This window comes from Rhagoletis pomonella, unplaced genomic scaffold, assembly GCF_013731165.1.
Source record: "Rhagoletis pomonella isolate Grant_MI unplaced genomic scaffold, Rhpom_1.0 Rhpom_scaffold_00024, whole genome shotgun sequence".
NCBI lineage: Eukaryota > Metazoa > Arthropoda > Insecta > Diptera > Tephritidae > Rhagoletis > Rhagoletis pomonella.
The window spans coordinates 206,164-220,529 of NW_023458578.1; positions in this window are offsets into that span (position 1 = coordinate 206,164).

Here is a 14,366-nt window from a genome sequence, read left to right on the forward strand (position 1 = left end):
CTTGAAGGAATCCAGTATTCTTCAATTATGGATGTATGGAACGACGAATGGTCCCTGACTTCACTGAGACGTCAGCGGCGCGCACTTTGCTGTCTGCGCCGGTAATGGTTGTTGTGATTCGGCCCAGCGCCCATTACTGTGTTACGTTGTCCTCGTGGACAACGAGGAGTTGGCCTTGTCGTACATTGGGTTGCGGCCGGGACCACTTGTTGCGCTACTGGAGCTCCAGTAGGTAGCTTTTCGACCACGTGCGCCAAAATTGCTGCTTGAGAGAGCAGAGAAGCTGCCATCTGTCTTAGCAGCGGCTGGGACTGTCGGGCACTTTCTCCAGCGGCAGTGCTCGCAAGGGGCATCCGATTAGCAGGTGCGCTGGTGTTATTGCCTCTCCATCGTTGGGGTTGGCGCTGAGGGGCGCGAGTGGCCGCGAGTTCAGCTCTGCCCCTATTTCGACGAGCAGCGTGGTGAACAGTGCGTTTTCGGCGCGCGAATCAGAAGATCTTTTGTCGACTTGACCGCCGCTTCCCATAGTCCGCCGAAGTGGGGCGCTCTCGGAGGTGCGAAGGCGAACTGGAACCCTTCGTCAGCGGCGTACTGGAGAATCTCCTGCTTGTGCTTCAGAAATACCTCCCGCAGCTCCCTCAACTTCCCCTCCGCTCCTACGAAGTTCTTTGCGTTGTCACAGTATATTGTGGCTGGTATTCCCCGGCGTCCAATGAACCTTTTGAGGGCGAAAATAAATTGATCAGCGGTTAAGTCAGATACGAGTTCTAGGTGTACTGTACATTTTCACGTGTGGTCGACCGCGAATTTTGAAAGTAATGCGAATGGGCCCACAATAATCTACTCCGCATATTATAAATGGCCGTTGGGCTAGTAACCTTTCGGCGGGTAGATTGCCCATGATCTGGCTTTGCAGTTTCGGCTTATAATGGAAACAGTGAATTCAATCTCTAACAGTTCTAATACAGGCTTCTTGAGCATTTACCAGTCATATTTTTTCTCGCAGAAGAGCTACTAGTGCCTTTGGACCAGCGTGATGGTTGCGAAAATGTAGGAACCGGATGTATACCTTCACAAAGTGCGAATTCTTGCTTAACAGCAGAGGAAATTTTTCATCGTATGGGATTGGTGCGTTTAGTAGACGGCCACCTACTCGAATTAGTTTGAACGAGGAAGATGATTCTGAGAATTCGTGCAGAAACGGAGTTAATTTCTGTAAGCTAGAGGGAAGTGCGAAACTTTTGGATAACTTTATAATTTATCCGCTAAATTAAAAATGTTCTATTATTTCGACAATTTTAAGGAAACTCAGTTGTAATTCCTTTGCGGTGGGTACCACTTCAAATTCTAGCTTTCGATCTCGTGTTTTTCGAAGCCATCTTAGTATATAAGCGAAAATCCGAAGCGTCTTTCTGTGAGATGAGAATCTTTCAATTAAATCGAGAAGTGGATTTGTTGTGGACTCAATTGCACTTAACGTAATTGCCTTATATTTCTTTTCAAGTGCTTGGTGTTGTGGAGAGAGATTAAAATTGAGATTTTGTGTCCATACAGCAGGGTCTTCTAGGAAGAACTGCGAACCGGAAAACCATATTGATGTATTTAATTCGTCCACGTTACAACCCCGATACACTTGATCCGCTGCTACGTTTTGGCTACATCTATAGACGAAGCGGCCGTACGCTCTTCTTGAGGCGTCGGAAAAGCCATGAATTGGCAGCTGGCACTTGACTCGGTATTTACATACCGAGCAATGCTTATTGATGGAAGCTGCAGCAAGTTGGCTTTAAAGTTTTGCCAGTTAGTGTCAAGGCGCAATGTAATCGACTCATCCCAATCTAGTTTTTGAATCCAAAGCTCTTGCAAAAGACTTTTGCTTTGGTAACTAGCGGGGCTAATTAACCAAGAGGGTCAAAGAGGCGAGCAGAAACCGATAAAATGTTTCGTTTGGTAGCTAGCAGGGCACTAAAGCTGTCTTTCAGAATTAAGCGAAAAACGTCATCTTTCGGCTGCCAGTGCATTCCCAGCGTTTTCGTATAATCTCTGTCGCTGAGCTGCAATAACTTCTCATGACTCTCGCTGTTCGACCGGTTAGGGTGATTGGAAAACCACTTTGCTAGTTTGAGGCCTGCCGATTCTAGAATTTTATTCACCTCAGTTTGAATTTGAATGAGGGATTTCAAATCGTCGGATCCTCTCAGCGGGTCGTCGACATAAAAATCATTTCGAATGACTTTGGAACCGAGCGAATATTTCGATAGGTTCCTGTCGCTTAGCATTTGGAGACACCGTGTAGCAAGAAATGGTGCAGGCGCGGTGCCGTAAGTCACGGTATTTGAACGAAAAACCTGCAAACGCTCTGATGGATATGGTCTCCCCACTATGAGCTGGAAGTTCCTATCATCTTCGTGCACTGAAATCTGTCGATACATCTTTGTGAGGTCGGCAGTAATGGCATATTTGTGCAATCGGAAGCGAAGGAGTGTTGAAAAAAGCTCTTCTTGAACTGTCGGTCCGACCATCAAGATGTTATTCCACGCAAGTTGTGTGAATGTAAGGCTTGAAGCGTCAAAAACTACGCGCAATTTGGCAGTCGTGCTTTGCGGTCTTAATATACACTGATGCGGAATGAAATAATGTGGCTCACTCGGGATTTTGTTGTTTGTGGGGCTCATGTGGCCCAATTAAAGGTACTCTTTCATGAGGTCCAGATACATTATGCGAAGTTCTGGATCTTTCAGAGTCCTTATCTCCAGCGCCTGAAATCGCCGAGCTGCGGTTTCATACAAATTACCGAGTAGCTTACGATCATTTTTAAAAGGCATTCAGACTTGAAGCCTTCCATCTGGTAAAATAACCGTGATTTTCGAAATCACCTGCTCGCATTCAGCTTGTTTAGGAGTTAGTCTTTTGACGTTTGCCTCCGAGGGTAGTTCTTTCAGCGCCGAAAATTTCTGGACGGTGGCATCCATATTTTCAATAATTTCCTCGGCTTCACATAATGTGCTACTTACTTGACCAGTGGAGTTTTGCCTTGATGCATATTTGCCCGATATAATCCTGCCTAATAATGTTTTTTGCAGCGTTGGCAGCCTTGGGATGGTTTTGATCTGACACACCGATAACAGATTAAAGAACGTTTCTGCTCTCAATAATATGTCGATTTTATGACACCTGAAGAAGTTTGGGTCAGCCAGTTCGATATTTTGTGGGATTTTCCAGCCATCTGTGTTCACTGTGAGATCTGCGTGGTTGGCTGATATCGAACGCGTTACCCAAAAATCTGCCGAAAATTCAAAGTCATTGATCTTCGACTTTACAAAGGCATTTAATTTGCCTTGGACCCTTTTCTTCGAATTACCAATTCCAATTACATTCGGTGTCGACTTCTCTCTTCGAATTCGCAATTTTTGTGCCAACTTCTTCTTCTTTTTTGGCGCTGTAACCGCCTAAGCGATTTTGGCCGAGTTCAACAAATCCCGCAGGCGTTTACCCGCCAAGTGAAGCCAAGTCCCTCTCCACCTGATCTTTCCATCGCAGCGGCGGCCTCCCTCTTCCTCTGCTACCACCAACGGGTTCCGAGTTGACTACTTTCAAAGCTGGAGCATCGGCGTCCATTCGAACGACATGGCCAAACCAGCGGAGCTGCTGTATTTTAATTCGCTGCATTATGTCCATGTCGTTGTAAAGCTCATACAGCTCATCGTTCCATACTCGCCGTCGCCAAAGCGTAAAGGCCCGTAAATCTTCCGAAAAATCTTTCCCTCAAACACTCCAAGAGCCGCCTCATTGCATGTTGTCATGGTCCATGCTTCTGCGCCATAAAATAGCACGGGCATGATGAGTGACTTATAGAGCGTGGTTTTCGTACGTCGAGAGAGGACTTTATTCCTGAATTGCCTACTCAGTCCAAAGTAGCACTTGTTGGCAAGAGTGATTCTGCGTTGTATTTCAATGCTAATATTATTATCGGTGTTAATGCTGGTTCCCAAGTAAACGAAATTCTCCATGCCAAGGCGCGAATGTGCTGACTGTTTGTTTGATGACAGGAGATACTTCGTCTTTTCCTCGTTTACTACCAGACCCATTCGCTTTGCTTCCCTATCCAACTTGGAACAGGCAGAACAGACTTCGCGGTTTTTGTTACCGATGATGTTGTTGTTGTTGTTGTAGCAGCATACAAATTCCCCAAAGACTTTTTGGGGAGTGTTGCTGGAGTGACAGTCCTTGGCCAGATATAAATCTGGGTCGTTCCGGTTACGTAGACCCGACTGTCGTGGGAACATTACCGATGATGTCGATGTCATCGGCATAAGCCAGAAATTGCACGCTCTTGTAGTAAATTGTTTCTGAGCGGTTTAGTTCTGCAGCTCATATTATCTTCTCCAACATCAGATTAAAGAAGTCACATGAAAGGGAGTCGGCCTGTCTGAAACCCCGTTTTGTGGCCAACGGTTCAGAGAGGTCCTTCCCAATTCTGACGGAGCTGGTGGTATTGCTCAACGTCATTTTACACAGCCATATGAGTTTGAGGGGATGCCAAATTCAGACATAGCGGCGTATAGGCAACTCTTTTAGTGCTGTCAAAAGCGGCTTAAAGTCGACAAATAGGTGGCGAGTTGCGATCCTTCTCTCGCGGGTCTTTTCCAAGATTTGGCGTATTGTGAATACCTGGTCTATGGTGGATTTACCAGGTCTAAAGCCAAACTGATAAGACCCAATCAGTTCATTGACGGTGGGCTTCAGTCTTACACACAATACGCTCGATAAGACCTTGTAACCTATGCTGAGAAGGCCGATCCCGCGGTAGTTGGCGCGAATGGCGGGGTCACCTTTCTTGTGGATTGGGAAGAGCACACTTAAATTCCAGTCGTCAGGTATGCGTTCATCTGACCATATTCGGCACAAGAGTTGATGCACGCACCTTATCAACTCCTCGCCGCCGTACTTGAATAGTTCAGCTGGCAGGCTGTCAGCTCCAGCAGCTTTCTTGTTTTTCAGCCGCGTTATTGCTATACGTACCTCGTCATAGTCAGACGGTGGAACGTCGACTCCGTAATCATCGACTACGGGCTCGGTTCTTCTTCTCCACAACTTTCCGTGCTACTACCAACTCCTCGGTCATAAAATTTACTTGGGATCCAGAGCCAAGCAGAGCACGAGCTGGCACATAACTACCGGAGCAACATTTTACCTTAACTACGACTGTAGCCAGCATGACGCGATCTGGCGCACTGCTGGTATGCATCGCCTGTGTAGTCAAAGATTGACGTTCAGTCTCAAAGGAGATCGGATATTGGTGCAACATAGTATGGTGTGATCGATGCTTTGCACTTTGAGCCGGTATGTCCCTTGCGCAAGCAATTTATGCACAAGGAAGCCGACTTCGCGAATTCAAATCTTTTATGAGCAGTAAACGCTTTGAATTTCGGGCAAGCTGTTACATAATGGTCCTTTGAGCTAAGTGAAGGCAAGTTGGCTGTTAGGCATTCGTCGCGATGATGCCTTTGATTTTTCCAGCGGTTGATTTTTTCAGCAAACAGGTGCTGATAACTCTTATTCAGAAAAGCTTCACACTCAATCCAAAGCGGCACTTTATCATAGTCCAGTTGCTCCTCCCATTTTGACCGAGTAGCGGGATAAACCGTCGACATGACTATGTGAATTAACATCGCATTTGAAGTATGTTTATCATCACCCAGCGACAAAAGAGGCCAAGCTTTCGGCGAGATCAAAGAGCCTAGAAGTGAAAAATATAAGACATTTATTGTCATATACTCTCTTCAAACTAGCCAACGTCTTTGGATAGTTCTCTTCCGACATTTGGAAAGACTTCATCGCAGTGTTGCGAACTTTTGATTCTCAAAAAGCACCAAAAACTTGGAAAAAGGCGTTTTACCAAACTAAAAGCACCAAATTTGTTTTATCTAAGGATGCTTTTTTCATAACAGTTTGTATTTAACAAAAGCAAAAAATTAACAATATTTACAAGAATACATACATAAATCAATACACAAAACGTTTGCGCTCATAACGATTGAGCTATGCTTACGACGTAATACCGAAGTACTATTAAAACTACTATATCTCGAGAAAGAAAAATCGAATCGCAGCACACGAAAATAATGCCCTAAGTAGAAATGAGCAAAAAATTTGATCTTTTCATTATATAACCTCAAATATCGCAAAAACCCGTGTTTTTGGCAATCTGGAGGTAGGATATCTAAAAAATTCTAGTACTATAGCAATTGTGCGGCCAGCTTTGGATTTAGCACCAAGAAACGATGTGTTTTACTCAGGTGGTAAAAAAATAAAAATGTGTACAAACAATTAGAAAAGAAATAAAGTAATGTAAAAAAAATATTTTTTAAAAACAAGCTTTTATTTAACCTGTACAATCAAAGGAATAAAATTAAGTAGTGTAACAAAAGATTTTTTAGCAAGAAAATTTTGTCAAAACTGCACTAAAATGAATAAAATAAAATAAGTTAAGGTCTCGTTAAAGTTACTAAAAGCCATTTAGTGAAAGGAGTTATTCAAGCTTTTTAAAAAACGAAGTAAATTAGTACAAATTGTTAGTAATTTCCATTAGAGTTTTAAAAACTCCTTTCACTAAATGGCTTTTAGTAACTTTAACGAGACCTTAACTTATTTTATTTTGTTCATTTTATTGCAGTTTTGACAAAATTTTCTTGCTAAAAAATCTTTTGTTACACTACTTCATTTTATTCCTTTGATTGTACAGGGTAAATAAAAGCTTGTTTTTAAAAAATGTTTTTTTTTACATTATTTTATTTTATAGTTTTTAGTCCATTTATAAAAGCGTTGTATATTAAAAAGTGTTATTTTATTTTATGTACAAAATTTTGCAATAGATATTAAAATAATTCCACTTGTAATGAAAAAGAACAGAAGACTTGGCAAGCAAAATGTTGTTTGCTTACGTTTTGTATAAACATACATATGTACATATAGCAGCAGTTAATTTTATTTAAAGAAATGGCGTGTCGTCCATTTCCGCTGTAGCATGGAATATATTTAGGCGCAATATTTAACTTCTTCTGGCGGGGCGACATCTGGAGTCTTCTAATTGGATCTCCTTGATATGATGCCTACAACGAGGTTCATATCTTGACTACGAATAGCTTTGCTACACTACCGCCGCGGCGCGCTGGCAGATTTAACAATTTCATAGTGGTTTTACGTTCTTTGGCAAATTACGCTCTGTTAGCCATAAATCTTACTATTTTTTGACCGCCTTTGAATCAAGACCCCTGGACCATATGGAGAATTCATTTACATTTTAAATTGCATTGTCATAGTGATTGGAACTATGCTGAAAATTTCAAATCTCTAACTTGTCGGGAAGTCAGTTTAAAATCGATTGGAAATTTCCGCGATTTGCGCGGGATGACCAAGTTAAATAAAAGCTTATAAAAAAGAAATACTTAATTACCTGCGCAGTGTTGCCGTTTTGGTTACTTTTAACCAATGTTGGTTATTTTTTTCTTGCCTGTGAAGTTGTTAAGATCTTTCTCATTTTGGTTATTTTTAACATTTACTGTAGTTTCTAACTTTTGTATACATACAATAATTAAATCTTTGAAAAATAGTATAAACAAATACATTTATTGTGCTCAATATGGTTATTTAACTAAAGTTATTACTACTAAAATGGCAACTCAAGATTTTACTTATTCCGATAATAATCATGTGTTTACATATGGAAAAGAACATGTAAAAGTTCGAGAGTGCTACTATTATCGGTTCATGTCTTTAATAAATCGCGTTGACTTAATCGCCAAGTTTTTGAAACGGCCCCGCAGTTACACCATTTCTATATTCTTTGCACAAACCTACATAGTATGTACCTGAAATGACATTTGAATAATACGAGAGTCATTAAGAAGTCGCTAAAATTATTATAATTCCGCGCAAAATTGGTGTTTCAAGTTAATTTATACGGGCTCAATTCTATGGATAAGTGAGAAAAAAATACACAATTTTGGTTTTATTTTGTATAATATGTATTTCCAAAAAACTTTTAAATTAGGTTCGTTATAAGACATAGGCCAGCTAGACCTGTCCAGGTTGAGAAGAGTAGCAGCAGCAGTGGCAGCCCCAGCAGTGAAACCAAGTGAGAATATTTGGAGTCATTGTATTAATATTACTTACATATGTATGTATTTGTTTTATAATATACAGAATACATAATATACATGGTCGGCTAAAGACTACTTCAAATGAATACATACTCAGATAGTACATATATAAATACCTCGTATACCACGTAATGTATGTACAATAAAAAAGGGATTTGGTAATTATTTTTCCATTACTGCTTACTTTATTAATTTATGTTAAGATTTATAATAATAATCTTATAGCAAGTAGGTTCAAGGGAAATACCATTCCACAGTTCTGAAAAAATCGGTTTTTCGCGCTTTTGTAAAATTTATTTACTGCGTTTGGCATATACGAGGTACTTCGCGCTGAGCGACGATATAGTTGAATACAGTCCAATTTTTAATTAATAATAATAACAGATTGGCACATACATACATATGTTAGTGTTTGGCCGAGCTTCTCCTCCAACTTGTGGCGTGCGCCTTGATGTTGTCACACAAAGCGGAGGGACCTACAGTTATACGCCGACTCCGAACGGCGATTGTATTTTTATGAGCAGCTATTTTTCATGGCAGAAATGCACTCGGAGGTTTGCCATTACCTGCCGAGGGACGACCGCTGTTAAGAAAAAAAATTTTTTCTAGATTTTTTTGCGATGTTGCTTTTACCAGGGCTTGAACCCAGGTGCTGCGGAGTGGAAGCCGCTGCTTACCACTACACCACAGCGGCAATTTTTAATTGTTTAATCTTAATTATAAAATATTTACAATGTGGTTGTTCACGTTGAAACTGTGTACCTATGTATTTATTTAAAAACGTCATTTAGAGTCTGCTAATGTTTACGAAGATATTAACATACATATGCACCTAATACGGGATGCCTGATTTTCTAAAGTATGTATTTATATATATATAGTTATATATGAATGTATTTCATTTATTTTCAGCCTTAAAAGGATTTTCTTTTCAAAAATGGAAATGAAAATTGATTTTCTTTGGTTTGTAAAATTTGTTTATACGTACTATATAAAAGAATTTGGGATGACCTGAGTTGATCTAATAAAAAAATTGGTTATTTTTCCTTACATTTGGTAACTTTTTCGTCTAAGCTTGGTTAGAAAGTTCTTTGAGCGGCGGCAACACTGTACCTGCGTACCAGCATTTTCAACGCGACTAGAATTCAACAAGGTGAGTTTGCAACTTCAGCTTTTTATCAATCATGGTTGTATTTTAGTGCATTTAAATTTGTATATTCTTGTAAATTCCGCATCTTCATGAGACACCGCAGCTTATAATATTTCAAATTATTTCAGGTTTTAACTATCTCGGTATAATATCAGTTCAAAAAATGCACTAAAAAAGGCACTAGGCACTAAGTAATTTTTTTGGGCGTTTTAATTTTCAAAAAGCACTTAATTTAGTGCTTAAAGCACCAAGTTGGCAACTATGCTTCACTGTGCCCAATGCTTCACCGGATAAACACGACACTAAACGATTCAATTTTTCGATATCCGGAATTGTCCGGTAGGATCGTTGTGCACTAAACTCTGAAACGAGCTCATGAAATTCTTAAATTCAGAATACTCCCCTTTGAATTTGGGTAGCGACATCTTAGGGAGTCGCGAGCTGTGAGGTGCAATAAATGAGCGTTCAGCAGCAGAAGATTTATTTTTTGCAAGAATGGACTTAATTATGGACTTTGTTTCAACAACTAAGTCCTCCAATTCTCCACGGGCCATATCTTCCTCATCAATTTCTTCTAATCTTGATTGACACGTCATTCGATTTTCGCTGTGTGAATTTAGAATGTCAAGTCTACATTTTAATTTGAAAGGATCTAAAGACATGGTCTTTTCAATAAGGCCCGTTTTTATACGTACTATATTCCTTTTCAGGTTTGACGGTTGCTTTTTGAAGACTTTCAATTCCTCTACTTGGCCCATTTTTAAATCGAGTTTTGGTTGCAAACAGAAATATAACTTGTTGCCTTTATGCACAATAACTTTGTGCTCGAAAAATAGTTCTGGAAGTTTTTTAGGCAACGAAAACGAGAAAAAATAGCTAAAACTTTACCAGAACCAATGAAAAACGAGATCGAAAACCAATTGCAGAACACCAAAAAATTGCAACGGTTGTATAACTTTTAATTTTTTTTCTTTATTGGTTTCGTATTTAAAATAATACAGGATTTTCTCAGAAAAAGAACATTTTGTGTGTAGTTATAAGTTAATTTTGAATATATATGTTTGCTATAAAATTATGGTTTAGTAAAAGTCAAAATGAGTATAATTGAATTTAATTTAGAGTATTATGTATTTACAATTCGAAATTATAATTGAGTAACAGCAGACTTTTAACTTGTATTTTGAAACCAATAATATTAATACATGTTTTAACATATCCTGGTAATTTGTTGAACATTCTTACACCATATTTGCGTATTGAATTAGTGCTTCCTTGAGTTCGAGAAAATCTACTCCTTATATTAAGTGTGTTTCTGAACTCGTATATTTGTATATCATATTTTCTGCGAAGCTTAAGTCAAGTTTATGTTTGATCAGATTATTTTTGATCTTGAATACAATCAAGAGTGTTTGCAATATGCAGTACTTTTTAATGTTTAACCTGTTTTCATAGAGACTAACAGTTGGAGTTATTTTCGGTAGAGATAAGATATTTTTTACTATTTGATTTTGCAGAATCTGCAACTCATTAATTTTGTTTTCCGAACACCGGCTCCAAATAGGGTTTAAATAAGTAATTTGGGACATGAAGTACGCATCATAAAGCACCCAGAGCTGTTTTCTGGGGATATTATTTCTATTTCTATAAATGGCAAAATTTAATGGTATTATATTTAGTTCCAATTTGTTTATATGTTCATTCCAATTTAGGTTAGTGTCGAACCACATTCTAGATACTTCAATTTTTCCACTCTGGTAATCATTGTGTTTTCAAAACAGAATCCAGGAAAATCACTCAAGCTCGGAATTGGCCTATAATTATTGAAAATAATATATTTAGTTTTTGTTAAGTTAACTTTTAATAGATTAGAGTCAAGCCATTGTCTGATTTGATCTAAAACCACCTTTATGTTAGCAACTAATTCGTCTAATGCAATTGTAGAATACATAAAGGTTCCATCATCCGCATAGAACTGTGGGGCCCCTTTCAGTTTTATTCCTAATATGTCATTAATAAATATTATAGACAATGTTGTCGCTAGTTTTGATCCTTGTGGCACACCTGCTCTTATTTTCAAAGTCGAACTTTTTTTATTATTTATCTATACAAATTGTTTTCTATTAGTTAGAAAAGTCTCGAAAATTGACAGTTCTTTGCCCTTTAAACCCAACTCAGCTAACTTACGAATCATTATTTCTCGGTTTACTGAATCAAACGCCTTTGATAGATCGATAGCTAAAAGAGCAACATAATTATTTTTGTCGAGGTTTTCATATATGAATTCTGTGCAAGATATACAGGCTGCCATCGTATTGGAGCCTTCAACAAATCCAAACTGATTTTTATCAATTATATCACTTTCTGAGAGAAATGTTTTCAGTCGACTAAGAAGAATGCTTTCGAATATTTTATCGATCGTTCTTAGTTTAGTTATTGGTCGGTAGTTTGAGCATAATTCTTTGCTTCCTACTTTATGCACAGGAACTACTGAACCTACTTTTAATTCTTCGGGATACTGGCTATAGCGAAAACAATCGTTAACACATCTACAGATCGTACCAGCAAGATAGTTCTTGTACTTTTTGATAAATCGCGCAGAAATTCCGTCCGGGCCATTTGCTGATTTTGTATTTAAGCTATCTATAGCATTTTTGATTTCTATTGGACTACATTCATTTAAGGTGAAAGAATATTTGATATTTTTTACTGGATGATCTATATAATCGATTACATCCGGCGTTTTAACTACTGTTGTGAGATATTCATTAAAGCTATTTGCAATTTCAATTTTATCCATGCTAGTTTTTCCTTTATATTTAATCTGACCAACTTCGGTCACAGTTTCAAACTTTTTGAATTTTTATATTTTGTTTTCATTTTATAGCACTTATTTTTAACTCTAATCATTTTTAAAAGGTCAGAATTCATTCAGGGATTTCTGTGTTTTTCTCCTGATATCTTTATCTTTTTTGTACACTGCTTTATACTATTAGATAGCGAGACATAAAAATCACTAAAAGGAGTTTTTTGGGTAATCTCATTGATTAACCCTTTATCTTTAAAAGCTCTGTAATCAAATACTTCAATCAGACTTGTGTTATTTACCTTAGGTAGTTTCTGGTTTACATCTACGTCGAGGTAGACTAATCTGTGATCTGATATCGGATTATCTTCAAGGGAAAGGAAGTATTTGAAGTTCAATTTACCCGTCAAAACGTGATCTATTATACTTCCAATGGTATTTTTTTCCTAGTGAACATATCTTGACTTAAACTATTAACGCAGACGAAGCCCTTACTGTAAATTGTGTTTAAGTAATTTATCGCTTCGTTATTATTGCTTCTTCTTCTTCTTTTTTGGCACTGTAACCGCCTAAGTGATTTTGGCCGAGTTCAGCACAGCACGCCAGTCTTCTGTGCTAACTGACGCCAAGTGAAGCCAAGTCCTTCTCCATCTGATCTTTCCATCGCAGTGGGGGCCTCCCTCTTTCTCTGCTACCACCAGCGGGTTCCGAGTTGAATACTTTCAGAGCTGGAGCGTCGGTGTCCATTCGAACGACATGGCCAAGCCAGCGGAGCCGCTGTATTTTAATTTGCTGCATTATGTCCATGTCGTTGTAAAGCTCATACAGCTCATCGTTCCATCGCCTGCGGTACTCGCCGTCGACAACGCGTAAAGGCCCGTAAATCTTCCGCAAAATCTTTCTCTCAAACACTCCAAGAGCCGCCTCATCGGCTGTTTTCATTGTCCATGCTTCTGCGCCATATAATAGCACGGGCATGAGTGACTTATAGAGCGTGGTTTCCGTACGTCGAAAGAGGACTTTACTCCTGAATTGCCTACTCAGTCCAAAGTAGCACTTGTTGGCAAGAGTGATTCTGCGTTGGATTTCAATGCTGACATTATTATCGATGTTAAGTAAACGTAATTCTCTACTTTCTCGAATTTGTAGTTCTGCAGCTCTTATTATCTTCTCTAACATCAGATTAAAGAAGTCACATAAAAGGGAGTCGCGCTGTCTGAAACCCCGTTTGGTGGCGAACGGCTCGGAGAGGTCTTTCCCAATTCTGGCGGAGCTGGTGGTATTGCTCAACGTCATTTTACATAGCCGTATGAGTGTTGAGGGGATGCCAAATTCAGACATAGCGGCGTATAGGCAACTCCTTTTAGTGCTGTCAAAAGCGGCTTTAAATCGACAAATAGGTGGTGAGTGTCGATCCTTTTCTCGCGGGTTTTTTCCAAGATTTGGCGTATTGGTAATACCTGGTCTATGGTGGATTTGCCAGGTCTAAAGCCACACTGATAAGACCCAATCAGTTCATTGACGGTGGGCTTCAGTCTTTCGCACAATGCGATCGATAAGACCTTGTAACCTGTGCTTAAATGGCTGATCCCGCGGTAGTTGGCGCGAATGTTGGGGTAACCTTTCTTGTTTACTGTGCAGAGCATGCACCTTATCCACTCCTCGCCGCCGTACTTGAATAGCTCAGCTGTCAGGCTGTCAGCTCCAGCAGCTTTGTTGTTTTTCAGCCGCGTTATTACTATACGTACCTCGTCATAGTCAGGCGGTGGAACGTCGATTCCGTCATCATCGACTGCGGGTTTGGTTCTTCTTCTCCACAACTTTCCATGCTGCTACCATTTAATAGGGCGGCAAAGTTTGCTCTTCATAATTTAAGTACGCTCTTGACATCGGTTACTAGGTCGCCATTATTGTTCTTACAGGAGTACGCCCTGGTCTTGAAACCTTCCGTAAGTTGCCTAACTCTCTGGTAAAATTTTCAGCCATTCTGTTTAGCCAGTTGTTCTTTTGGGCTCGCTGAAATCCGACTACTTATTCGGCGGCGGTACTTAATGAGCCGGAAATGTGGTTCCACTGCTCGCATATGTCGGTTTGTTGAAGAGTGCTCTCTGAGAGCAAGTGTGAGAGTCGAGTAGCGAAAGCGCTGGCTGTCTGTTGTGATTGCAGCTTTTCGACGTTAAGCTTTCCTTGCATATTTGGGAGCGCATTTTTTGCTGCACAGAGGCGGGTGCGTATCTTGGCTGCAACAAGA